This window comes from Diceros bicornis, chromosome 21 (genome assembly GCF_020826845.1).
Source record: "Diceros bicornis minor isolate mBicDic1 chromosome 21, mDicBic1.mat.cur, whole genome shotgun sequence".
NCBI lineage: Eukaryota > Metazoa > Chordata > Mammalia > Perissodactyla > Rhinocerotidae > Diceros > Diceros bicornis.
The window spans coordinates 5,266,555-5,294,326 of NC_080760.1; positions in this window are offsets into that span (position 1 = coordinate 5,266,555).

The following is a 27,772-nucleotide window of genomic DNA, read 5'->3' on the forward strand; positions in this document are numbered from 1 at the left end:
TTGTTCCTACATAGTAACTTGCAACTTTGAATGAGAATGTGCTTGCTTACAGCAACGTGCTATATGTTCTGAATGCCCGAATTGGGAATCTGTGTCAAAACTTTGTTAGGAATTATGTGATCCTTACTAGCTGGAAGTAAGGGAGATGGGGCATGAAGTTATTTCTAGGAGTTGGACACATACCAAGTTTAGCTCAGTTCTGGGCATCTTTGAAATACCTATACAAACTTGTTCCTACATAGTAACTTGCATCATTAATGAGAATGTGCTTGCTTACAGCAACGTGCTATATGTTCTGAATGCCCGAATTGGGAATCTGTGTCAAAACTTTGTTAGGAATTATGTGATCCTTACTAGCTGGAAGTAAGGGAGATGGGGCATGAAGTTATTTCTAGGAGTTGGACACATACCAAGTTTAGCTCAGTTCTGGGCATCTTTGAAATACCTATACAAACTTGTTCCTACATAGTAACTTGCAACTTTGAATGAGAATGTGCTTGCTTACAGCAACGTGCTATATGTTCTGAATGCCCGAATTGGGAATCTGTGTCAAAACTTTGTTAGGAATTATGTGATCCTTACTAGCTGGAAGTAAGGGAGATGGGGCATGAAGTTATTTCTAGGAGTTGGACACATACCAAGTTTAGCTCAGTTCTGGGCATCTTTGAAATACCTATACAAACTTGTTCCTACATAGTAACTTGCAACTTTGAATGAGAATCTGCTTGCTTACAGCAACGTGCTATATGTTCTGAATGCCCGAATTGGGAATCTGTGTCAAAACTTTGTTAGGAATTATGTGATCCTTACTAGCTGGAAGTAAGGGAGATGGGGCATGAAGTTATTTCTAGGAGTTGGACACATACCAAGTTTAGCTCAGTTCTGGGCATCTTTGAAATACCTATACAAACTTGTTCCTACATAGTAACTTGCATCTTTGAATGAGAATGTGCTTGCTTACAGCAACGTGCTATATGTTCTGAATGCCCGAATTGGCAATCTGTGTCAAAACTTTGTTAGGAATTATGTGATCCTTACTAGCTGGAAGTAAGGGAGATGGGGCATGAAGTTATTTCTAGGAGTTGGACACATACCAAGTTTAGCTCAGTTCTGGGCATCTTTGAAATACCTATACAAACTTGTTCCTACATAGTAACTTGCATCTTTAATGAGAATCTGCTTGCTTACAGCAACGTGCTATATGTTCTGAATGCCCGAATTGGGAATCTGTGTCAAAACTTTGTTAGGAATTATGTGATCCTTACTAGCTGGAAGTAAGGGAGATGGGGCATGAAGTTATTTCTAGGAGTTAGACACATACCAAGTTTAGCTCAGTTCTGGGCATCTTTGAAATACCTATACAAACTTGTTCCTACATAGTAACTTGCAACTTTGAATGCGAATGTGCTTGCTTACAGCAACGTGCTATATGTTCTGAATGCCCGAATTGGGAATCTGTGTCAAAACTTTGTTAGGAATTATGTGATCCTTACTAGCTGGAAGTAAGGGAGATGGGGCATGAAGTTATTTCTAGGAGTTGGACACATACCAAGTTTAGCTCAGTTCTGGGCATCTTTGAAATACCTATACAAACTTGTTCCTACATAGTAACTTGCAACTTTGAATGAGAATGTGCTTGCTTACAGCAACGTGCTATGTGTTCTGAATGCCCGAATTGGCAATCTGTGTCAAAACTTTGTTAGGAATTATGTGATCCTTACCAGCTGGAAGGAAGGGAGATGGGGCATGAAGTTATTTCTAGGAGTTGGACACATACCAAGTTTAGCTCCGTTCTGGGCATCTTTGAAATACCTATACAAACTTGTTCCTACATAGTAACTTGCAACTTTGAATGAGAATGTGCTTGCTTACAGCAACGTGCTATATGTTCTGAATGCCCGAATTGGGAATCTGTGTCAAAACTTTGTTAGGAATTATGTGATCCTTACTAGCTGGAAGTAAGGGAGATGGGGCATGAAGTTATTTCTAGGAGTTGGACACATACCAAGTTTAGCTCAGTTCTGGGCATCTTTGAAATACCTATACAAACTTGTTCCTACATAGTAACTTGCATCTTTGAATGAGAATCTGCTTGCTTACAGCAACGTGCTATATGTTCTGAATGCCCGCATTGGGAATCTGTGTCAAAACTTTGTTAGGAATTATGTGATCCTTACTAGCTGGAAGTAAGGGAGATGGGGCATGAAGTTATTTCTAGGAGTTGGACACATACCAAGTTTAGCTCAATTCTGGGCATCTTTGAAATACCTATACAAACTTGTTCCTACATAGTAACTTGCAACTATGAATGAGAATGTGCTTGCTTACAGCAACGTGCTATATGTTCTGAATGCCCGAATTGGGAATCTGTGTCAAAACTTTGTTAGGAATTATGTGATCCTTACTAGCTGGAAGTAAGGGAGATGGGGCATGAAGTTATTTCTAGGAGTTGGACACATACCAAGTTTAGCTCAGTTCTGGGCATCTTTGAAATACCTATACAAACTTGTTCCTACATAGTAACTTGCATCTTTGAATGAGAATGTGCTTGCTTACAGCAACGTGCTATATGTTCTGAATGCCCGAATTGGGAATCTGTGTCAAAACTTTGTTAGGAATTATGTGATCCTTACTAGCTGGAAGTAAGGGAGATGGGGCATGAAGTTATTTCTAGGAGTTGGACACATACCAAGTTTAGCTCAGTTCTGGGCATCTTTGAAATACCTATACAAACTTGTTCCTACATAGTAACTTGCAACTTTGAATGAGAATGTGCTTGCTTACAGCAACGTGCTATATGTTCTGAATGCCCGAATTGGGAATCTGTGTCAAAACTTTGTTAGGAATTATGTGATCCTTACTAGCTGGAAGTAAGGGAGATGGGGCATGAAGTTATTTCTAGGAGTTGGACACATACCAAGTTTAGCTCAGTTCTGGGCATCTTTGAAATACCTATACAAACTTGTTCCTACATAGTAACTTGCATCTTTGAATGAGAATCTGCTTGCTTACAGCAACGTGCTATATGTTCTGAATGCCCGAATTGGGAATCTGTGTCAAAACTTTGTTAGGAATTATGTGATCCTTACTAGCTGGAAGTAAGGGAGATGGGGCATGAAGTTATTTCTAGGAGTTGGACACATACCAAGTTTAGCTCAGTTCTGGGCATCTTTGAAATACCTATACAAACTTGTTCCTACATAGTAACTTGCAACTTTGAATGAGAATGTGCTTGCTTACAGCAACGTGCTATATGTTCTGAATGCCCGAATTGGGAATCTGTGTCAAAACTTTGTTAGGAATTATGTGATCCTTACTAGCTGGAAGTAAGGGAGATGGGGCATGAAGTTATTTCTAGGAGTTGGACACATACCAAGTTTAGCTCAGTTCTGGGCATCTTTGAAATACCTATACAAACTTGTTCCTACATAGTAACTTGCATCTTTGAATGAGAATGTGCTTGCTTACAGCAACGTGCTATATGTTCTGAATGCCCGAATTGGGAATCTGTGTCAAAACTTTGTTAGGAATTATGTGATCCTTACTAGCTGGAAGTAAGGGAGATGGGGCATGAAGATATTTCTAGGAGTTGGACAATACCAAGTTTAGCTCAGTTCTGGGCATCTTTGAAATACCTATACAAACTTGTTGCTACATAGTAACTTGCATCATTAATGAGAATGTGCTTGCTTACAGCAACGTGCTATATGTTCTGAATGCCCGAATTGAGAATCTGTGTCAAAACTTTGTTAGGAATTATGTGATCCTTACTAGCTGGAAGTAAGGGAGATGGGGCATGAAGTTATTTCTAGGAGTTGGACACATACCAAGTTTAGCTCAGTTCTGGGCATCTTTGAAATACCTATACAAACTTGTTCCTACATAGTAACTTGCAACTTTGAATGAGAATGTGCTTGCTTACAGCAACGTGCTATATGTTCTGAATGCCCGAATTGGGAATCTGTGTCAAAACTTTGTTAGGAATTATGTGATCCTTACTAGCTGGAAGTAAGGGAGATGGGGCATGAAGTTATTTCTAGGAGTTGGACACATACCAAGTTTAGCTCAGTTCTGGGCATCTTTGAAATACCTATACAAACTTGTTCCTACACAGTAACTTGCAACTTTGAATGAGAATCTGCTTGCTTTCAGCAACGTGCTATATGTTCTGAATGCCCGAATTGGGAATCTGTGTCATAACTTTGTTAAGAATTATGTGATCCTTACTAGCTGGAAGTAAGGGAAATGGGGCATGAAGTTATTTCTAGGAGTTGGACACATACCAAGTTTAGCTCAGTTCTGGGCATCTTTGAAATACCTATACAAACTTGTTCCTACATAGTAACTTGCATCTTTGAATGAGAATGTGCTTGCTTACAGCAACGAGCTATATGTTCTGAACGCCCGAATTGGCAATCTGTGTCAAAACTTTGTTAGGAATTATGTGATCCTTACTAGCTGGAAGTAAGGGAGATGGGGCATGAAGTTATTTCTAGGAGTTGGACACATACCAAGTTTAGCTCAGTTCTGGGCATCTTTGAAATACCTATACAAACTTGTTCCTACATAGTAACTTGCATCTTTAATGAGAATCTGCTTGCTTACAGCAACGTGCTATATGTTCTGAATGCCCGAATTGGGAATCTGTGTCAAAACTTTGTTAGGAATTATGTGATCCTTACTAGCTTGAAGTAAGGGATATGGGGCATGAAGTTATTTCTAGGAGTTGGACACATACCAAGTTTAGCTCAGTTCTGGGCATCTTTGAAATACCTATACAAACTTGTTCCTACATAGTAACTTGCATCTTTGAATGAGAATGTGCTTGCTTACAGCAACGTGCTATATGTTCTGAATGCCCGAATTGGGAATCTGTGTCAAAACTTTGTTAGGAATTATGTGATCCTTACTAGCTGGAAGTAAGGGAGATGGGGCATGAAGTTATTTCTAGGAGTTGGACACATACCAAGTTTAGCTCAGTTCTGGGCATCTTTGAAATACCTATACAAACTTGTTCCTACATAGTAACTTGCATCTTTAATGAGAATCTGCTTGCTTACAGCAACGTGCTATATGTTCTGAATGCCCGATTTGGGAATCTGTGTCAAAACTTTGTTAGGAATTATGTGATCCTTACTAGCTGGAAGTAAGGGAGATGGGGCATGAAGTTATTTCTAGGAGTTGGACACATACCAAGTTTAGCTCAGTTCTGGGCATCTTTGAAATACCTATACAAACTTGTTCCTACATAGTAACTTGCATCTTTGAATGAGAATGTGCTTGCTTACAGCAACGTGCTATATGTTCTGAATGCCCGAATTGGGAATCTGTGTCAAAACTTTGTTAGGAATTATGTGATCCTTACTAGCTGGAAGTCAGGGAGATGGGGCATGAAGTTATTTCTAGGAGTTGGACACATACCAAGTTTAGCTCAGTTCTGGGCATCTTTGAAATACCTGTACAAACTTGTTCCTACATAGTAACTTGCAACTTTGAATGAGAATGTGCTTGCTTACAGCAACGTGCTATATGTTCTGAATGCCCGAATTGGGAATCTGTGTCAAAACATTGTTAGGAATTATGTGATCCTTACTAGCTGGAAGTAAGGGAGATGGGGCATGAAGTTATTTCTAGGAGTTGGACACATACCAAGTTTAGCTCAGTTCTGGGCATCTTTGAAATACCTATACAAACTTGTTATTACATAGTAACTTGCAACTTTGAATGAGAATGTGCTTGCTTACAGCAACGTGCTATATGTTCTGAATGCCCGAATTGGGAATCTGTGTCAAAACTTTGTTAGGAATTATGTGATCCTTACTAGCTGGAAGTAAGGGAGATGGGGCATGAAGTTATTTCTTCGAGTTGGAGACATACCAAGTTTAGCTCAGTTCTGGGCATCTTTGAAATACCTATACAAACTTGTTCCTACATAGTAACTTGCATCTTTGAATGAGAATGTGCTTGCTTACAGCAACGTGCTATATGGTCTGAATGCCCGAATAAGGAATCTGTGTCAAAACTTTGTTAGGAATTATGTGATCCTTACTAGCTGGAAGTAAGGGAGATGGGGCATGAAGTTATTTCTAGGAGTTGGACACATACCAAGTTTAGCTCAGTTCTGGGCATCTTTGAAATACCTATACAAACTTGTTCCTACATAGTAACTTGCAACTTTGAATGAGAATGTGCTTGCTTGCAGCAACGTGCTATATGTTCTGAATGCCCGAATTGGGAATCTGTGTCAAAACTTTGTTAGGAATTATGTGATCCTTACTAGCTGGAAGTAAGGGAGATGGGGCATGAAGTTATTTCTAGGAGTTGGACACATACCAAGTTTAGCTCAGTTCTGGGCATCTTTGAAATACCTATACAAACTTGTTCCTACATAGTAACTTGCATCTTTGAATGAGAATGTGCTTGCTTACAGCAACGAGCTATATGTTCTGAATGCCCGAATTGGCAATCTGTGTCAAAACTTTGTTAGGAATTATGTGATCCTTACTAGCTGGACGTAAGGGAGATGGGGCATGAAGTTATTTCTAGGAGTTGGACACATACCAAGTTTAGCTCAGTTCTGGGCATCTTTGAAATACCTATACAAACTTGTTCCTACATAGTAACTTGCAACTTTGAATGAGAATGTGCTTGCTTACAGCAACGTGCTATGTGTTCTGAATGCCCGAATTGGCAATCTGTGTCAAAACTTTGTTAGGAATTATGTGATCCTTACCAGCTGGAAGGAAGGGAGATGGGGCATGAAGTTATTTCTAGGAGTTGGACACATACCAAGTTTAGCTCCGTTCTGGGCATCTTTGAAATACCTATACAAACTTGTTCCTACATAGTAACTTGCAACTTTGAATGAGAATGTGCTTGCTTACAGCAACGTGCTATATGTTCTGAATGCCCGAATTGGGAATCTGTGTCAAAACTTTGTTAGGAATTATGTGATCCTTACTAGCTGGAAGTAAGGGAGATGGGGCATGAAGTTATTTCTAGGAGTTGGACACATACCAAGTTTAGCTCAGTTCTGGGCATCTTTGAAATACCTATACAAACTTGTTCCTACATAGTAACTTGCATCTTTGAATGAGAATCTGCTTGCTTACAGCAACGTGCTATATGTTCTGAATGCCCGCATTGGGAATCTGTGTCAAAACTTTGTTAGGAATTATGTGATCCTTACTAGCTGGAAGTAAGGGAGATGGGGCATGAAGTTATTTCTAGGAGTTGGACACATACCAAGTTTAGCTCAATTCTGGGCATCTTTGAAATACCTATACAAACTTGTTCCTACATAGTAACTTGCAACTTTGAATGAGAATGTGCTTGCTTACAGCAACGTGCTATATGTTCTGAATGCCCGAATTGGGAATCTGTGTCAAAACTTTGTTAGGAATTATGTGATCCTTACTAGCTGGAAGTAAGGGAGATGGGGCATGAAGTTATTTCTAGGAGTTGGACACATACCAAGTTTAGCTCAGTTCTGGGCATCTTTGAAATACCTATACAAACTTGTTCCTACATAGTAACTTGCATCTTTGAATGAGAATGTGCTTGCTTACAGCAACGTGCTATATGTTCTGAATGCCCGAATTGGGAATCTGTGTCAAAACTTTGTTAGGAATTATGTGATCCTTACTAGCTGGAAGTAAGGGAGATGGGGCATGAAGTTATTTCTAGGAGTTGGACACATACCAAGTTTAGCTCAGTTCTGGGCATCTTTGAAATACCTATACAAACTTGTTCCTACATAGTAACTTGCAACTTTGAATGAGAATGTGCTTGCTTACAGCAACGTGCTATATGTTCTGAATGCCCGAATTGGGAATCTGTGTCAAAACTTTGTTAGGAATTATGTGATCCTTACTAGCTGGAAGTAAGGGAGATGGGGCATGAAGTTATTTCTAGGAGTTGGACACATACCAAGTTTAGCTCAGTTCTGGGCATCTTTGAAATACCTATACAAACTTGTTCCTACATAGTAACTTGCATCTTTGAATGAGAATCTGCTTGCTTACAGCAACGTGCTATATGTTCTGAATGCCCGAATTGGGAATCTGTGTCAAAACTTTGTTAGGAATTATGTGATCCTTACTAGCTGGAAGTAAGGGAGATGGGGCATGAAGTTATTTCTAGGAGTTGGACACATACCAAGTTTAGCTCAGTTCTGGGCATCTTTGAAATACCTATACAAACTTGTTCCTACATAGTAACTTGCAACTTTGAATGAGAATGTGCTTGCTTACAGCAACGTGCTATATGTTCTGAATGCCCGAATTGGGAATCTGTGTCAAAACTTTGTTAGGAATTATGTGATCCTTACTAGCTGGAAGTAAGGGAGATGGGGCATGAAGTTATTTCTAGGAGTTGGACACATACCAAGTTTAGCTCAGTTCTGGGCATCTTTGAAATACCTATACAAACTTGTTCCTACATAGTAACTTGCATCTTTGAATGAGAATGTGCTTGCTTACAGCAACGTGCTATATGTTCTGAATGACCGAATTGGGAATCTGTGTCAAAACTTTGTTAGGAATTATGTGATCCTTACTAGCTGGAAGTAAGGGAGATGGGGCATGAAGATATTTCTAGGAGTTGGACAATACCAAGTTTAGCTCAGTTCTGGGCATCTTTGAAATACCTATACAAACTTGTTGCTACATAGTAACTTGCATCATTAATGAGAATGTGCTTGCTTACAGCAACGTGCTATATGTTCTGAATGCCCGAATTGAGAATCTGTGTCAAAACTTTGTTAGGAATTATGTGATCCTTACTAGCTGGAAGTAAGGGAGATGGGGCATGAAGTTATTTCTAGGAGTTGGACACATACCAAGTTTAGCTCAGTTCTGGGCATCTTTGAAATACCTATACAAACTTGTTCCTACATAGTAACTTGCAACTTTGAATGAGAATGTGCTTGCTTACAGCAACGTGCTATATGTTCTGAATGCCCGAATTGGGAATCTGTGTCAAAACTTTGTTAGGAATTATGTGATCCTTACTAGCTGGAAGTAAGGGAGATGGGGCATGAAGTTATTTCTAGGAGTTGGACACATACCAAGTTTAGCTCAGTTCTGGGCATCTTTGAAATACCTATACAAACTTGTTCCTACATAGTAACTTGCAACTTTGAATGAGAATCTGCTTGCTTTCAGCAACGTGCTATATGTTCTGAATGCCCGAATTGGGAATCTGTGTCATAACTTTGTTAAGAATTATGTGATCCTTACTAGCTGGAAGTAAGGGAAATGGGGCATGAAGTTATTTCTAGGAGTTGGACACATACCAAGTTTAGCTCAGTTCTGGGCATCTTTGAAATACCTATACAAACTTGTTCCTACATAGTAACTTGCATCTTTGAATGAGAATGTGCTTGCTTACAGCAACGAGCTATATGTTCTGAACGCCCGAATTGGCAATCTGTGTCAAAACTTTGTTAGGAATTATGTGATCCTTACTAGCTGGAAGTAAGGGAGATGGGGCATGAAGTTATTTCTAGGAGTTGGACACATACCAAGTTTAGCTCAGTTCTGGGCATCTTTGAAATACCTATACAAACTTGTTCCTACATAGTAACTTGCATCTTTAATGAGAATCTGCTTGCTTACAGCAACGTGCTATATGTTCTGAATGCCCGAATTGGGAATCTGTGTCAAAACTTTGTTAGGAATTATGTGATCCTTACTAGCTTGAAGTAAGGGATATGGGGCATGAAGTTATTTCTAGGAGTTGGACACATACCAAGTTTACCTCAGTTCTGGGCATCTTTGAAATACCTATACAAACTTGTTCCTACATAGTAACTTGCATCTTTGAATGAGAATGTGCTTGCTTACAGCAACGTGCTATATGTTCTGAATGCCCGAATTGGGAATCTGTGTCAAAACTTTGTTAGGAATTATGTGATCCTTACTAGCTGGAAGTAAGGGAGATGGGGCATGAAGTTATTTCTAGGAGTTGGACACATACCAAGTTTAGCTCAGTTCTGGGCATCTTTGAAATACCTATACAAACTTGTTCCTACATAGTAACTTGCATCTTTAATGAGAATCTGCTTGCTTACAGCAACGTGCTATATGTTCTGAATGCCCGATTTGGGAATCTGTGTCAAAACTTTGTTAGGAATTATGTGATCCTTACTAGCTGGAAGTAAGGGAGATGGGGCATGAAGTTATTTCTAGGAGTTGGACACATACCAAGTTTAGCTCAGTTCTGGGCATCTTTGAAATACCTATACAAACTTGTTCCTACATAGTAACTTGCATCTTTGAATGAGAATGTGCTTGCTTACAGCAACGTGCTATATGTTCTGAATGCCCGAATTGGGAATCTGTGTCAAAACTTTGTTAGGAATTATGTGATCCTTACTAGCTGGAAGTCAGGGAGATGGGGCATGAAGTTATTTCTAGGAGTTGGACACATACCAAGTTTAGCTCAGTTCTGGGCATCTTTGAAATACCTATACAAACTTGTTCCTACATAGTAACTTGCAACTTTGAATGAGAATGTGCTTGCTTACAGCAACGTGCTATATGTTCTGAATGCCCGAATTGGGAATCTGTGTCAAAACATTGTTAGGAATTATGTGATCCTTACTAGCTGGAAGTAAGGGAGATGGGGCATGAAGTTATTTCTAGGAGTTGGACACATACCAAGTTTAGCTCAGTTCTGGGCATCTTTGAAATACCTATACAAACTTGTTATTACATAGTAACTTGCAACTTTGAATGAGAATGTGCTTGCTTACAGCAACGTGCTATATGTTCTGAATGCCCGAATTGGGAATCTGTGTCAAAACTTTGTTAGGAATTATGTGATCCTTACTAGCTGGAAGTAAGGGAGATGGGGCATGAAGTTATTTCTTCGAGTTGGAGACATACCAAGTTTAGCTCAGTTCTGGGCATCTTTGAAATACCTATACAAACTTGTTCCTACATAGTAACTTGCATCTTTGAATGAGAATCTGCTTGCTTACAGCAACGTGCTATATGGTCTGAATGCCCGAATAAGGAATCTGTGTCAAAACTTTGTTAGGAATTATGTGATCCTTACTAGCTGGAAGTAAGGGAGATGGGGCATGAAGTTATTTCTAGGAGTTGGACACATACCAAGTTTAGCTCAGTTCTGGGCATCTTTGAAATACCTATACAAACTTGTTCCTACATAGTAACTTGCAACTTTGAATGAGAATGTGCTTGCTTGCAGCAACGTGCTATATGTTCTGAATGCCCGAATTGGGAATCTGTGTCAAAACTTTGTTAGGAATTATGTGATCCTTACTAGCTGGAAGTAAGGGAGATGGGGCATGAAGTTATTTCTAGGAGTTGGACACATACCAAGTTTAGCTCAGTTCTGGGCATCTTTGAAATACCTATACAAACTTGTTCCTACATAGTAACTTGCATCTTTGAATGAGAATGTGCTTGCTTACAGCAACGAGCTATATGTTCTGAATGCCCGAATTGGCAATCTGTGTCAAAACTTTGTTAGGAATTATGTGATCCTTACTAGCTGGACGTAAGGGAGATGGGGCATGAAGTTATTTCTAGGAGTTGGACACATACCAAGTTTAGCTCAGTTCTGGGCATCTTTGAAATACCTATACAAACTTGTTCCTACATAGTAACTTGCAACTTTGAATGAGAATGTGCTTGCTTACAGCAACGTGCTATATGTTCTAAATACCCGAATTGGGAATCTGTGTCAAAACTTTGTTAGGAATTATGTGATCCTTACTAGCTGGAAGTAAGGGAGATGGGGCATGAAGTTATTTCTAGGAGTTGGACACATACCAAGTTTAGCTCAGTTCTGGGCATCTTTGAAATACCTATACAAACTTGTTCCTACATAGTAACTTGCAACTTTGAATGAGAATGTGCTTGCTTACAGCAACGTGCTATATGTTCTGAATGCCCGAATTGGGAATCTGTGTCAAAACTTTGTTAGGAATTATGTGATCCTTACTAGCTGGAAGTAAGGGAGATGGGGCATGAAGTTATTTCTAGGAGTTGGACACATACCAAGTTTAGCTCAGTTCTGGGCATCTTTGAAATACCTATACAAACTTGTTGCTACATAGTAACTTGCAACTTTGAATGAGAATGTGCTTGCTTACAGCAACGTGCTATATGTTCTGAATGCCCGAATTGGCAATCTGTGTCAAAACTTTGTTAGGAATTATGTGATCCTTACTAGCTGGAAGTAAGGGAGATGAGGCATGAAGTTATTTCTAGGAGTTGGACACATACCAAGTTTAGCTCAGTTCTGGGCATCTTTGAAATACCTATAGAAACTTGTTGCTACATAGTAACTTGCATCATTAATGAGAATGTGCTTGCTTACAGCAACGTGCTATATGTTCTGAACGCCCGAATTGGGAATCTGTGTCAAAACTTTGTTAGGAATTATGTGATCCTTACTAGCTGGAAGTAAGGGAGATGGGGCATGAAGTTATTTCTAGGAGTTGGACACATACCAAGTTTAGCTCAGTTCTGGGCATCTTTGAAATACCTATACAAACTTGTTGCTGCATAGTAACTTGCAACTTTGAATGAGAATGTGCTTGCTTACAGCAACGTGCTATATGTTCTGAATGCCCGAATTGGGAATCTGTGTCAAAACTTTGTTAGGAATTATGTGATCCTTACTAGCTGGAAGTAAGGGAGATGGGGCATGAAGTTATTTCTAGGAGTTGGACACATACCAAGTTTAGCTCAGTTCTGGGCATCTTTGAAATACCTATACAAACTTGTTCCTACATAGTAAATTGCATCTTTGAATGAGAATGTGCTTGCTTACAGCAACGTGCTATATGTTCTCAATGCCCGAATTGGGAATCTGTGTCAAAACTTTGTTAGGAATTATGTGATCCTTACTAGCTGGAAGTAAGGGAGATGGGGCATGAAGTTATTTCTAGGAGTTGGACACATACCAAGTTTAGCTCAGTTCTGGGCATCTTTGAAATACCTATACAAACTTGTTCCTACATAGTAACTTGCATCTTTGAATGAGAATGTGCTTGCTTACAGCAACGTGCTATATGTTCTGAATGCCCGAATTGGGAATCTGTGTCAAAACTTTTTTAGGAATTATGTCATCCTTACTAGCTGGAAGTAAGGCAGATGGGGCATGAAGTTATTTCTAGGAGTTGGACACATACCAAGTTTAGCTCAGTTCTGGGCATCTTTGAAATACCTATACAAACTTGTTCCTACATAGTAACTTGCAAATTTGAATGAGAATGTGCTTGCTTACAGCAACGTGCTATATGTTCTGAATGCCCGAATTGGGAATCTGTGTCAAAACTTTGTTAGGAATTATGTCATCCTTACTAGCTGGAAGTAAGGGAGATGGGGCATGAAGTTATTTCTAGGAGTTGGACACATACCAAGTTTAGCTCAGTTCTGGGCATCTTTGAAATACCTATACAAACTTGTTCCTACATAGTAACTTGCATCTTTGAATGAGAATCTGCTTGCTTACAGCAACGTGCTATATGTTCTGAATGCCCGAATTGGGAATCTGTGTCAAAACTTTGTTAGGAATTATGTGATCCTTACTAGCTGGAAGTAAGGGAGATGGGGCATGAAGTTATTTCTAGGAGTTGGACACATACCAAGTTTAGCTCAGTTCTGGGCATCTTTGAAATACCTATACAAACTTGTTCCTACATAGTAACTTGCAACTTTGAATGAGAATGTGCTTGCTTGCAGCAACGTGCTATATGTTCTGAATGCCCGAATTGGGAATCTGTGTCAAAACTTTGTTAGGAATTATGTGATCCTTACTAGCTGGAAGTAAGGGAGATGCGGCATGAAGTTATTTCTAGGAATTGGACACATACCAAGTTTAGCTCAGTTCTGGGCATCTTTGAAATACCTATACAAACTTGTTCCTACATAGTAACTTGCTACTTTGAATGAGAATGTGCTTGCTTACAGCAACGAGCTATATGTTCTGAATGCCCGAATTGGGAATCTGTGTCAAAACTTTGTTAGGAATTATGTGATGCTTACTAGCTGGAAGTAAGGGAGATGGGGCATGAAGTTATTTCTAGGAGTTGGACACATACCAAGTTTAGCTCAGTTCTGGGCATCTTTGAAATACCTATACAAACTTGTTCCTACATAGTAACTTGCAACTTTGAATGAGAATGTGCTTGCTTACAGCAACGTGCTATATGTTCTGAATGCCCGAATTGGGAATCTGTGTCAAAACTTTGTTAGGAATTATGTGATCCTTACTAGCTGGAAGTAAGGGAGATGGGGCATGAAGTTATTTCTAGGAGTTTGAGACATACCAAGTTTAGCTCAGTTCTGGGCATCTTTGAAATACCTATACAAACTTGTTCCTACATAGTAACTTGCATCTTTGAATGAGAATGTGCTTGCTTGCAGCAACGTGCTATATGTTCTGAATGCCCGAATTGGGAATCTGTGTCAAAACTTTGTTAGGAATTATGTGATCCTTACTAGCTGGAAGTAAGGGAGATGGGGCATGAAGATATTTCTAGGAGTTGGACAATACCAAGTTTAGCTCAGTTCTGGGCATCTTTGAAATACCTATACAAACTTGTTGCTACATAGTAACTTGCATCATTAATGAGAATGTGCTTGCTTACAGCAACGTGCTATATGTTCTGAATGCCCGAATTGAGAATCTGTGTCAAAACTTTGTTAGGAATTATGTGATCCTTACTAGCTGGAAGTAAGGGAGATGGGGCATGAAGTTATTTCTAGGAGTTGGACACATACCAAGTTTAGCTCAGTTCTGGGCATCTTTGAAATACCTATACAAACTTGTTCCTACATAGTAACTTGCAACTTTGAATGAGAATCTGCTTGCTTGCAGCAACGTGCTATATGTTCTGAATGCCCGAATTGGGAATCTGTGTCATAACTTTGTTAAGAATTATGTGATCCTTACTAGCTGGAAGTAAGGGAAATGGGGCATGAAGTTATTTCTAGGAGTTGGACACATACCAAGTTTAGCTCAGTTCTGGGCATCTTTGAAATACCTATACAAACTTGTTCCTACATAGTAACTTGCATCTTTAATGAGAATCTGCTTGCTTACAGCAACGTGCTATATGATCTGAATGCCCGAATTGGGAATCTGTGTCAAAACTTTGTTAGGAATTATGTGATCCTTACTAGCTGGAAGTAAGGGAGATGGGGCATGAAGTTATTTCTAGGAGTTGGACACATACCAAGTTTAGCTCAGTTCTGGGCATCTTTGAAATACCTATACAAACTTGTTCCTACATAGTAACTTGCATCTTTGAATGAGAATGTGCTTGCTTACAGCAACGTGCTATATGTTCTGAATGCCCGAATTGGGAATCTGTGTCAAAACTTTGTTAGGAATTATGTGATCCTTACTAGCTGGAAGTAAGGGAGATGGGGCATGAAGTTATTTCTAGGAGTTGGACACATACCAAGTTTAGCTCAGTTCTGGGCATCTTTGAAATACCTATACAAACTTGTTCCTACATAGTAACTTGCATCTTTAATGAGAATCTGCTTGCTTACAGCAACGTGCTATATGTTCTGAATGCCCGATTTGGGAATCTGTGTCAAAACTTTGTTAGGAATTATGTGATCCTTACTAGCTGGAAGTAAGGGAGATGGGGCATGAAGTTATTTCTAGGAGTTGGACACATACCAAGTTTAGCTCAGTTCTGGGCATCTTTGAAATACCTATACAAACTTGTTCCTACATAGTAACTTGCATCTTTGAATGAGAATGTGCTTGCTTACAGCAACGTGCTATATGTTCTGAATGCCCGAATTGGGAATCTGTGTCAAAACTTTGTTAGGAATTATGTGATCCTTACTAGCTGGAAGTAAGGGAGATGGGGCATGAAGTTATTTCTAGGAGTTGGACACATACCAAGTTTAGCTCAGTTCTGGGCATCTTTGAAATACCTATACAAACTTGTTCCTACATAGTAACTTGCAACTTTGAATGAGAATGTGCTTGCTTACAGCAACGTGCTATATGTTCTGAATGCCCGAATTGGGAATCTGTGTCAAAACTTTGTTAGGAATTATGTGATCCTTACTAGCTGGAAGTAAGGGAGATGGGGCATGAAGTTATTTCTAGGAGTTGGACACATACCAAGTTTAGCTCAGTTCTGGGCATCTTTGAAATACCTATACAAACTTGTTCCTACATAGTAACTTGCATCTTTGAATGAGAATCTGCTTGCTTACAGCAACGTGCTATATGTTCTGAATGCCCGAATTGGGAATCTGTGTCAAAACTTTGTTAGGAATTATGTGATCCTTACTAGCTGGAAGTAAGGGAGATGAGGCATGAAGTTATTTCTAGGAGTTGGACACATACCAAGTTTAGCTCAGTTCTGGGCATCTTTGAAATACCTATACAAACTTGTTCCAACATAGTAACTTGCAACTTTGAATGAGAATGTGCTTGCTTACAGCAACGTGCTATATGTTCTGAATGCCCGAATTGGGAATCTGTGTCAAAACTTTGTTAGGAATTATGTGATCCTTACTAGCTGGAAGTAAGGGAGATGGGGCATGAAGTTATTTCTAGGAGTTGGAGACATACCAAGTTTAGCTCAGTTCTGGGCATCTTTGAAATACCTATACAAACTTGTTCCTACATAGTAACTTGCATCTTTGAATGAGAATGTGCTTGCTTACAGCAACGTGCTATATGTTCTGAATGTCCGAATTGGGAATCTGTGTCAAAACTTTGTTAGGAATTATGTGATCCTTACTAGCTGGAAGTAAGGGAGATGGGGCATGAAGATATTTCTAGGAGTTGGACAATACCAAGTTTAGCTCAGTTCTGGGCATCTTTGAAATACCTATACAAACTTGTTGCTACATAGTAACTTGCATCATTAATGAGAATGTGCTTGCTTACAGCAACGTGCTATATGTTCTGAATGCCCGAATTGAGAATCTGTGTCAAAACTTTGTTAGGAATTATGTGATCCTTACTAGCTGGAAGTAAGGGAGATGGGGCATGAAGTTATTTCTAGGAGTTGGACACATACCAAGTTTAGCTCAGTTCTGGGCATCTTTGAAATACCTATACAAACTTGTTCCTACATAGTAACTTGCAACTTTGAATGAGAATCTGCTTGCTTGCAGCAACGTGCTATATGTTCTGAATGCCCGAATTGGGAATCTGTGTCATAACTTTGTTAAGAATTATGTGATCCTTACTAGCTGGAAGTAAGGGAAATGGGGCATGAAGTTATTTCTAGGAGTTGGACACATACCGAGTTTAGCTCAGTTCTGGGCATCTTTGAAATACCTATACAAACTTGTTCCTACATAGTAACTTGCATCTTTAATGAGAATCTGCTTGCTTACAGCAACGTGCTATATGATCTGAATGCCCGAATTGGGAATCTGTGTCAAAACTTTGTTAGGAATTATGTGATCCTTACTAGCTGGAAGTAAGGGAGATGGGGCATGAAGTTATTTCTAGGAGTTGGACACATACCAAGTTTAGCTCAGTTCTGGGCATCTTTGAAATACCTATACAAACTTGTTCCTACATAGTAACTTGCATCTTTGAATGAGAATGTGCTTGCTTACAGCAACGTGCTATATGTTCTGAATGCCCGAATTGGGAATCTGTGTCAAAACTTTGTTAGGAATTATGTGATCCTTACTAGCTGGAAGTAAGGGAGATGGGGCATGAAGTTATTTCTAGGAGTTGGACACATACCAAGTTTAGCTCAGTTCTGGGCATCTTTGAAATACCTATACAAACTTGTTCCTACATAGTAACTTGCAACTTTGAATGAGAATGTGCTTGCTTACAGCAACGTGCTATATGTTCTGAATGCCCGAATTGGGAATCTGTGTCAAAACTTTGTTAGGAATTATGTGATCCTTACTAGCTGGAAGTAAGGGAGATGGGGCATGAAGTTATTTCTAGGAGTTGGACACATACCAAGTTTAGCTCAGTTCTGGGCATCTTTGAAATACCTATACAAACTTGTTGCTACATAGTAACTTGCAACTTTGAATGAGAATGTGCTTGCTTACAGCAACGTGCTATATGTTCTGAATGCCCGAATTGGCAATCTGTGTCAAAACTTTGTTAGGAATTATGTGATCCTTACTAGCTGGAAGTAAGGGAGATGAGGCATGAAGTTATTTCTAGGAGTTGGACACATACCAAGTTTAGCTCAGTTCTGGGCATCTTTGAAATACCTATACAAACATGTTCCTCCATAGTAACTTGCAACTTTGAAAGAGAATGTGCTTGCTTACAGCAACGTGCTATATGTTCTGAATGCCCGAATTGGGAATCTGTGTCACAACTTTGTTAGGAATTATGTGATCCTTACTAGCTGGAAGTAAGGGAGATGGGGCATGAAGTTATTTCTAGGAGTTGGACACATACCAAGTTTAGCTCAGTTCTGGGCATCTTTGAAATACCTATACAAACTTGTTCCTCGATAGTAACTTGCATCTTTGAATGAAAATGTGCTTGCTTGCAGGAACGTGCTATATGTTCTGAATGCCCGAATAGGGAATCTGTGTCAAAACTTTGTTAGGAATTATGTGATCCTTACTAGCTGGAAGTAAGGGAGATGGGGCATGAAGTTATTTCTAGGAGTTGGACACATACCAAGTTTAGCTCAGTTCTGGGCATCTTTGAAATACCTATACAAACTTGTTCCTACATAGTAACTTGCATCTTTGAATGAGAATGTGCTTGCTTACAGCAACGTGCTATATGTTCTGAATGCCCGAATTGGGAATCTGTGTCAAAACTTTGTTAGGAATTATGTGATCCTTACTAGCTGGAAGTAAGGGAGATGGGGCATGAAGTTATTTCTAGGAGTTGGACACATACCAAGTTTAGCTCAGTTCTGGGCATCTTTGAAATACCTATACAAACTTGTTCCTACATAGTAACTTGCATCTTTAATGAGAATCTGCTTGCTTACAGCAACGTGCTATATGTTCTGAATGCCCGATTTGGGAATCTGTGTCAAAACTTTGTTAGGAATTATGTGATCCTTACTAGCTGGAAGTAAGGGAGATGGGGCATGAAGTTATTTCTAGGAGTTGGACACATACCAAGTTTAGCTCAGTTCTGGGCATCTTTGAAATACCTATACAAACTTGTTCCTACATAGTAACTTGCATCTTTGAATGAGAATGTGCTTGCTTACAGCAACGTGCTATATGTTCTGAATGCCCGAATTGGGAATCTGTGTCAAAACTTTGTTAGGAATTATGTGATCCTTACTAGCTGGAAGTAAGGGAGATGGGGCATGAAGTTATTTCTAGGAGTTGGACACATACCAAGTTTAGCTCAGTTCTGGGCATCTTTGAAATACCTATACAAACTTGTTCCTACATAGTAACTTGCAACTTTGAATGAGAATGTGCTTGCTTACAGCAACGTGCTATATGTTCTGAATGCCCGAATTGGGAATCTGTGTCAAAACTTTGTTAGGAATTATGTGATCCTTACTAGCTGGAAGTAAGGGAGATGGGGCATGAAGTTATTTCTAGGAGTTGGACACATACCAAGTTTAGCTCAGTTCTGGGCATCTTTGAAATACCTATACAAACTTGTTGCTACATAGTAACTTGCAACTTTGAATGAGAATGTGCTTGCTTACAGCAACGTGCTATATGTTCTGAATGCCCGAATTGGCAATCTGTGTCAAAACTTTGTTAGGAATTATGTGATCCTTACTAGCTGGAAGTAAGGGAGATGAGGCATGAAGTTATTTCTAGGAGTTGGACACATACCAAGTTTAGCTCAGTTCTGGGCATCTTTGAAATACCTATACAAACATGTTCCTCCATAGTAACTTGCAACTTTGAAAGAGAATGTGCTTGCTTACAGCAACGTGCTATATGTTCTGAATGCCCGAATTGGGAATCTGTGTCAAAACTTTGTTAGGAATTATGTGATCCTTACTAGCTGGAAGTAAGGGAGATGGGGCATGAAGTTATTTCTAGGAGTTGGACACATACCAAGTTTAGCTCAGTTCTGGGCATCTTTGAAATACCTATACAAACTTGTTCCTCCATAGTAACTTGCATCTTTGAATGAAAATGTGCTTGCTTGCAGGAACGTGCTATATGTTCTGAATGCCCGAATAGGGAATCTGTGTCAAAACTTTGTTAGGAATTATGTGATCCGTACTAGCTGGAAGTAAGGGAGATGGGGCATGAAGTTATTTCCAGAAGTTGGACACATACAACGTTTAGCTCAGTTCTGGGGATCTTTGAAATACCTATACAAACTTGTTCCTACATAGTAACTTGCATATTTGAATGAGAATGTGCTTGCTTGCAGCAACGTGCTATATGTTCTGAATGCCCGAATAGGGAATCTGTGTCAAAACTTTGTTAGGAATTATGTGATCCTTACTAGCTGGAAGTAAGGGAGATGGGGCATGAAGTTATTTCTAGGAGTTGGACACATACCAAGTTTAGCTCAGTTCTGGGCATCTTTGAAATACCTATACAAACTTGTTCCTACATAGTAACTTGCAACTTTGAATGAGAATGTGCTTGCTTACAGCAACGTGCTATATGTTCTGAATGCCCGAATTGGGAATCTGTGTCAAAACTTTGTTAGGAATTATGTGATCCTTACTAGCTGGAAGTAAGGGAGATGGGGCATGAAGTTATTTCTAGGAGTTGGACACATACCAAGTTTAGCTCAGTTCTGGGCATCTTTGAAATACCTATACAAACTTGTTCCTACATAGTAACTTGCATCTTTGAATGAGAATGTGCTTGCTTGCAGCAACGTGCTATATGTTCTGAATGCCCGAATAGGGAATCTGTGTCAAAACTTTGTTAGGAATTATGTGACCCTTTCTAGCTGGAAGTAAGGGAGATGGGGCATGAAGTTATTTCTAGGAGTTGGACACATACAACGTTTAGCTCAGTTCTGGGCATCTTTGAAATACCTATACAAACTTGTTCCTACATAGTAACTTGCATCTTTGAATGAGAATGTGCTTGCTTGCAGCAACGTGCTATATGTTCTGAATGCCCGAATAGGGAATCTGTGTCAAAACTTTGTTAGGAATTATGTGATCCTTACTAGCTGGAAGTAAGGGAGATGGGGCATGAAGTTATTTCTAGGAGTTGGACACATACCAAGTTTAGCTCAGTTCTGGGCATCTTTGAAATACCTATACAAACTTGTTCCTACATAGTAACTTGCATCTTTGAATGAGAATGTGCTTGCTTACAGCAACGTGCTATATGTTCTGAATGCCCGAATTGGCAATCTGTGTCAAAACTTTGTTAGGAATTATGTGATCCTTACTAGCTGGAAGTAAGGGAGATGGGGCATGAAGTTATTTCTAGGAGTTGGACACATACCAAGTTTAGCTCAGTTCTGGGCATCTTTGAAATACCTATACAAACTTGTTCCTACATAGTAACTTGCAACTTTGAATGAGAATGTGCTTGCTTACAGCAACGTGCTATATGTTCTGAATGCCCGAATTGGGAATCTGTGTCAAAACTTTGTTAGGAATTATGTGATCCTTACTAGCTGGAAGTAAGGGAGATGGGGCATGAAGTTATTTCTAGGAGTTGGACACATACCAAGTTTAGCTCAGTTCTGGGCATCTTTGAAATACCTATACAAACTTGTTCCTACATAGTAACTTGCAACTTTGAATGAAAATGTGCTTGCTTACAGCAACGTGCTATATGTTCTGAATGCCCGAATTGGGAATCTGTGTCAAAACTTTGTTAGGAATTATGTGATTCTTACTAGCTGGAAGTAAGGGAGATGGGGCATGAAGTTATTTCTAGGAGTTGGACACATACCAAGTTTAGCTCAGTTCTGGGCATCTTTGAAATACCTATACAAACTTGTTCCTCCATAGTAACTTGCATCTTTGAATGAAAATGTGCTTGCTTGCAGCAACGTGCTATATGTTCTGAATGCCCGAATAGGGAATCTGTGTCAAAACTTTGTTAGGAATTATGTGATCCTTACTAGCTGGAAGTAAGGGAGATGGGGCATGAAGTTATTTCTAGGAGTTGGACACATGCAACGTTTAGCTCAGTTCTGGGCATCTTTGAAATACCTATACAAACTTGTTCCTACATAGTAACTTGCATCTTTGAATGAGAATGTGCTTGCTTGCAGCAACGTGCTATATGTTCTGAATGCCCGAATTGGGAATCTGTGTCAAAACTTTGTTAGGAATTATGTGATCCTTACTAGCTGGAAGTAAGTGAGATGGGGCATGAAGTTATTTCTAGGAGTTGGACACATACCAAGTTTAGCTCAGTTCTGGGCATCTTTGAAATACCTATACAAACTTGTTCCTACATAGTAACTTGCATCTTTGAATGAGAATGTGCTTGCTTACAGCAACGTGCTATATGTTCTGAATGCCCGAATTGGGAATCTGTGTCAAAACTTTGTTAGGAATTATGTGATCCTTACTAGCTGGAAGTAAGGGAGATGGGGCATGAAGTTATTTCTAGGAGTTGGACACATACCAAGTTTAGCTCAGTTCTGGGCATCTTTGAAATACCTATACAAACTTGTTCCTAAATAGTAACTTGCAACTTTGAATGAAAATGTGCTTGCTTACAGCAACGTGCTATATGTTCTGAATGCCCGAATTGGGAATCTGTGTCAAAACTTTTTTAGGAATTATGTGATCCTTACTAGCTGGAAGTAAGGGAGATGGGGCATGAAGTTATTTCTAGGAGTTGGACACATACCAAGTTTAGCTCAGTTCTGGGCATCTTTGAAATACCTATACAAACTTGTTCCTACATAGTAACTTGCAACTTTGAATGAAAATGTGCTTGCTTACAGCAACGTGCTATATGTTCTGAATGCCCGAATTGGGAATCTGTGTCAAAACTTTGTTAGGAATTATGTGATCCTTACTAGCTGGAAGTAAGGGAGATGGGGCATGAAGTTATTTCTAGGAGTTGGACACATACCAAGTTTAGCTCAGTTCTGGGCATCTTTGAAATACCTATACAAACTTGTTCCTACATAGTAACTTGCATCTTTGAATGAGAATGTGCTTGCTTACAGCAACGTGCTATATGTTCTGAGCGCCCGAATTGGCAATATGTGTCAAAACTTTGTTAGGAATTATGTGATCCTTACTAGCTGGAAGTAAGGGAGATGGGGCATGAAGTTATTTCTAGGAGTTGGACACATACCAAGTTTAGCTCAGTTCTGGGCATCTTTGAAATACCTATACAAACTTGTTCCTACATAGTAACTTGCATCTTTGAATGAGAATGTGCTTGCTTACAGCAACGTGCTATATGTTCTGAATGCCCGAATTGGGAATCTGTGCCAAAACTTTGTTAGGAATTATGTGATCCTTACTAGCTGGAAGTAAGGGAGATGGGGCATGAAGTTATTTCTAGGAGTTGGACACATACCAAGTTTAGCTCAGTTCTGGGCATCTTTGAAATACCTATACAAACTTGTTCCTACATAGTAACTTGCAACTTTGAATGACAATGTGCTTGCTTACAGCAACGTGCTATATGTTCTGAATGCCCGAATTGGGAATCTGTGTCAAAACTTTGTTAGGAATTATGTGATCCTTACTAGCTGGAAGTAAGGGAGATGGGGCATGAAGTTATTTCTAGGAGTTGGACACATACCAAGTTTAGCTCAGTTCTGGGCATCTTTGAAATACCTATACAAACTTGTTGCTACATAGTAACTTGCAACTTTGAATGAGAATGTGCTTGCTTACAGCAACGTGCTATATGTTCTGAATGCCCGAATTGGCAATCTGTGTCAAAACTTTGTTAGGAATTATGTGATCCTTACTAGCTGGAAGTAAGGGAGATGAGGCATGAAGTTATTTCTAGGAGTTGGACACATACCAAGTTTAGCTCAGTTCTGGGCATCTTTGAAATACCTATACAAACATGTTCCTCCATAGTAACTTGCAACTTTGAAAGAGAATGTGCTTGCTTACAGCAACGTGCTATATGTTCTGAATGCCCGAATTGGGAATCTGTGTCAAAACTTTGTTAGGAATTATGTGATCCTTACTAGCTGGAAGTAAGGGAGATGGGGCATGAAGTTATTTCTAGGAGTTGGACACATACCAAGTTTAGCTCAGTTCTGGGCATCTTTGAAATACCTATACAAACTTGTTCCTCCATAGTAACTTGCATCTTTGAATGAAAATGTGCTTGCTTGCAGGAACGTGCTATATGTTCTGAATGCCCGAATAGGGAATCTGTGTCAAAACTTTGTTAGGAATTATGTGATCCGTACTAGCTGGAAGTAAGGGAGATGGGGCATGAAGTTATTTCCAGAAGTTGGACACATACAACGTTTAGCTCAGTTCTGGGGATCTTTGAAATACCTATACAAACTTGTTCCTACATAGTAACTTGCATATTTGAATGAGAATGTGCTTGCTTGCAGCAACGTGCTATATGTTCTGAATGCCCGAATAGGGAATCTGTGTCAAAACTTTGTTAGGAATTATGTGATCCTTACTAGCTGGAAGTAAGGGAGATGGGGCATGAAGTTATTTCTAGGAGTTGGACACATACCAAGTTTAGCTCAGTTCTGGGCATCTTTGAAATACCTATACAAACTTGTTCCTACATAGTAACTTGCAACTTTGAATGAGAATGTGCTTGCTTACAGCAACGTGCTATATGTTCTGAATGCCCGAATTGGGAATCTGTGTCAAAACTTTGTTAGGAATTATGTGATCCTTACTAGCTGGAAGTAAGGGAGATGGGGCATGAAGTTATTTCTAGGAGTTGGACACATACCAAGTTTAGCTCAGTTCTGGGCATCTTTGAAATACCTATACAAACTTGTTCCTACATAGTAACTTGCATCTTTGAATGAGAATGTGCTTGCTTGCAGCAACGTGCTATATGTTCTGAATGCCCGAATAGGGAATCTGTGTCAAAACTTTGTTAGGAATTATGTGACCCTTTCTAGCTGGAAGTAAGGGAGATGGGGCATGAAGTTATTTCTAGGAGTTGGACACATACAACGTTTAGCTCAGTTCTGGGCATCTTTGAAATACCTATACAAACTTGTTCCTACATAGTAACTTGCATCTTTGAATGAGAATGTGCTTGCTTGCAGCAACGTGCTATATGTTCTGAATGCCCGAATAGGGAATCTGTGTCAAAACTTTGTTAGGAATTATGTGATCCTTACTAGCTGGAAGTAAGGGAGATGGGGCATGAAGTTATTTCTAGGAGTTGGACACATACCAAGTTTAGCTCAGTTCTGGGCATCTTTGAAATACCTATACAAACTTGTTCCTACATAGTAACTTGCATCTTTGAATGAGAATGTGCTTGCTTACAGCAACGTGCTATATGTTCTGAATGCCCGAATTGGCAATCTGTGTCAAAACTTTGTTAGGAATTATGTGATCCTTACTAGCTGGAAGTAAGGGAGATGGGGCATGAAGTTATTTCTAGGAGTTGGACACATACCAAGTTTAGCTCAGTTCTGGGCATCTTTGAAATACCTATACAAACTTGTTCCTACATAGTAACTTGCAACTTTGAATGAGAATGTGCTTGCTTACAGCAACGTGCTATATGTTCTGAATGCCCGAATTGGGAATCTGTGTCAAAACTTTGTTAGGAATTATGTGATCCTTACTAGCTGGAAGTAAGGGAGATGGGGCATGAAGTTATTTCTAGGAGTTGGACACATACCAAGTTTAGCTCAGTTCTGGGCATCTTTGAAATACCTATACAAACTTGTTCCTACATAGTAACTTGCAACTTTGAATGAAAATGTGCTTGCTTACAGCAACGTGCTATATGTTCTGAATGCCCGAATTGGGAATCTGTGTCAAAACTTTGTTAGGAATTATGTGATTCTTACTAGCTGGAAGTAAGGGAGATGGGGCATGAAGTTATTTCTAGGAGTTGGACACATACCAAGTTTAGCTCAGTTCTGGGCATCTTTGAAATACCTATACAAACTTGTTCCTCCATAGTAACTTGCATCTTTGAATGAAAATGTGCTTGCTTGCAGCAACGTGCTATATGTTCTGAATGCCCGAATAGGGAATCTGTGTCAAAACTTTGTTAGGAATTATGTGATCCTTACTAGCTGGAAGTAAGGGAGATGGGGCATGAAGTTATTTCTAGGAGTTGGACACATGCAACGTTTAGCTCAGTTCTGGGCATCTTTGAAATACCTATACAAACTTGTTCCTACATAGTAACTTGCATCTTTGAATGAGAATGTGCTTGCTTGCAGCAACGTGCTATATGTTCTGAATGCCCGAATTGGGAATCTGTGTCAAAACTTTGTTAGGAATTATGTGATCCTTACTAGCTGGAAGTAAGTGAGATGGGGCATGAAGTTATTTCTAGGAGTTGGACACATACCAAGTTTAGCTCAGTTCTGGGCATCTTTGAAATACCTATACAAACTTGTTCCTACATAGTAACTTGCATCTTTGAATGAGAATGTGCTTGCTTACAGCAACGTGCTATATGTTCTGAATGCCCGAATTGGGAATCTGTGTCAAAACTTTGTTAGGAATTATGTGATCCTTACTAGCTGGAAGTAAGGGAGATGGGGCATGAAGTTATTTCTAGGAGTTGGACACATACCAAGTTTAGCTCAGTTCTGGGCATCTTTGAAATACCTATACAAACTTGTTCCTAAATAGTAACTTGCAACTTTGAATGAAAATGTGCTTGCTTACAGCAACGTGCTATATGTTCTGAATGCCCGAATTGGGAATCTGTGTCAAAACTTTTTTAGGAATTATGTGATCCTTACTAGCTGGAAGTAAGGGAGATGGGGCATGAAGTTATTTCTAGGAGTTGGACACATACCAAGTTTAGCTCAGTTCTGGGCATCTTTGAAATACCTATACAAACTTGTTCCTACATAGTAACTTGCAACTTTGAATGAAAATGTGCTTGCTTACAGCAACGTGCTATATGTTCTGAATGCCCGAATTGGGAATCTGTGTCAAAACTTTGTTAGGAATTATGTGATCCTTACTAGCTGGAAGTAAGGGAGATGGGGCATGAAGTTATTTCTAGGAGTTGGACACATACCAAGTTTAGCTCAGTTCTGGGCATCTTTGAAATACCTATACAAACTTGTTCCTACATAGTAACTTGCATCTTTGAATGAGAATGTGCTTGCTTACAGCAACGTGCTATATGTTCTGAGCGCCCGAATTGGCAATATGTGTCAAAACTTTGTTAGGAATTATGTGATCCTTACTAGCTGGAAGTAAGGGAGATGGGGCATGAAGTTATTTCTAGGAGTTGGACACATACCAAGTTTAGCTCAGTTCTGGGCATCTTTGAAATACCTATACAAACTTGTTCCTACATAGTAACTTGCATCTTTGAATGAGAATGTGCTTGCTTACAGCAACGTGCTATATGTTCTGAATGCCCGAATTGGGAATCTGTGCCAAAACTGTTAGGAATTATGTGATCCTTACTAGCTGGAAGTAAGGGAGATGGGGCATGAAGGTATTTCTAGGAGTTGGACACATACCAAGTTTAGCTCAGTTCTGGGCATCTTTGAAATACCTATACAAACTTGTTCCTACATAGTAACTTGCAACTTTGAATGAAAATGTGCTTGCTTACAGCAACGTGCTATATGTTCTGAATGCCCGAATAGGGAATCTGTGTCAAAACTTTGTTAGGAATTATGTGATCCTTACTAGCTGGAAGTAAGGGAGATGGGGCATGAAGTTATTTCTAGGAGTTGGACACATACCAAGTTTAGCTCAGTTCTGGGG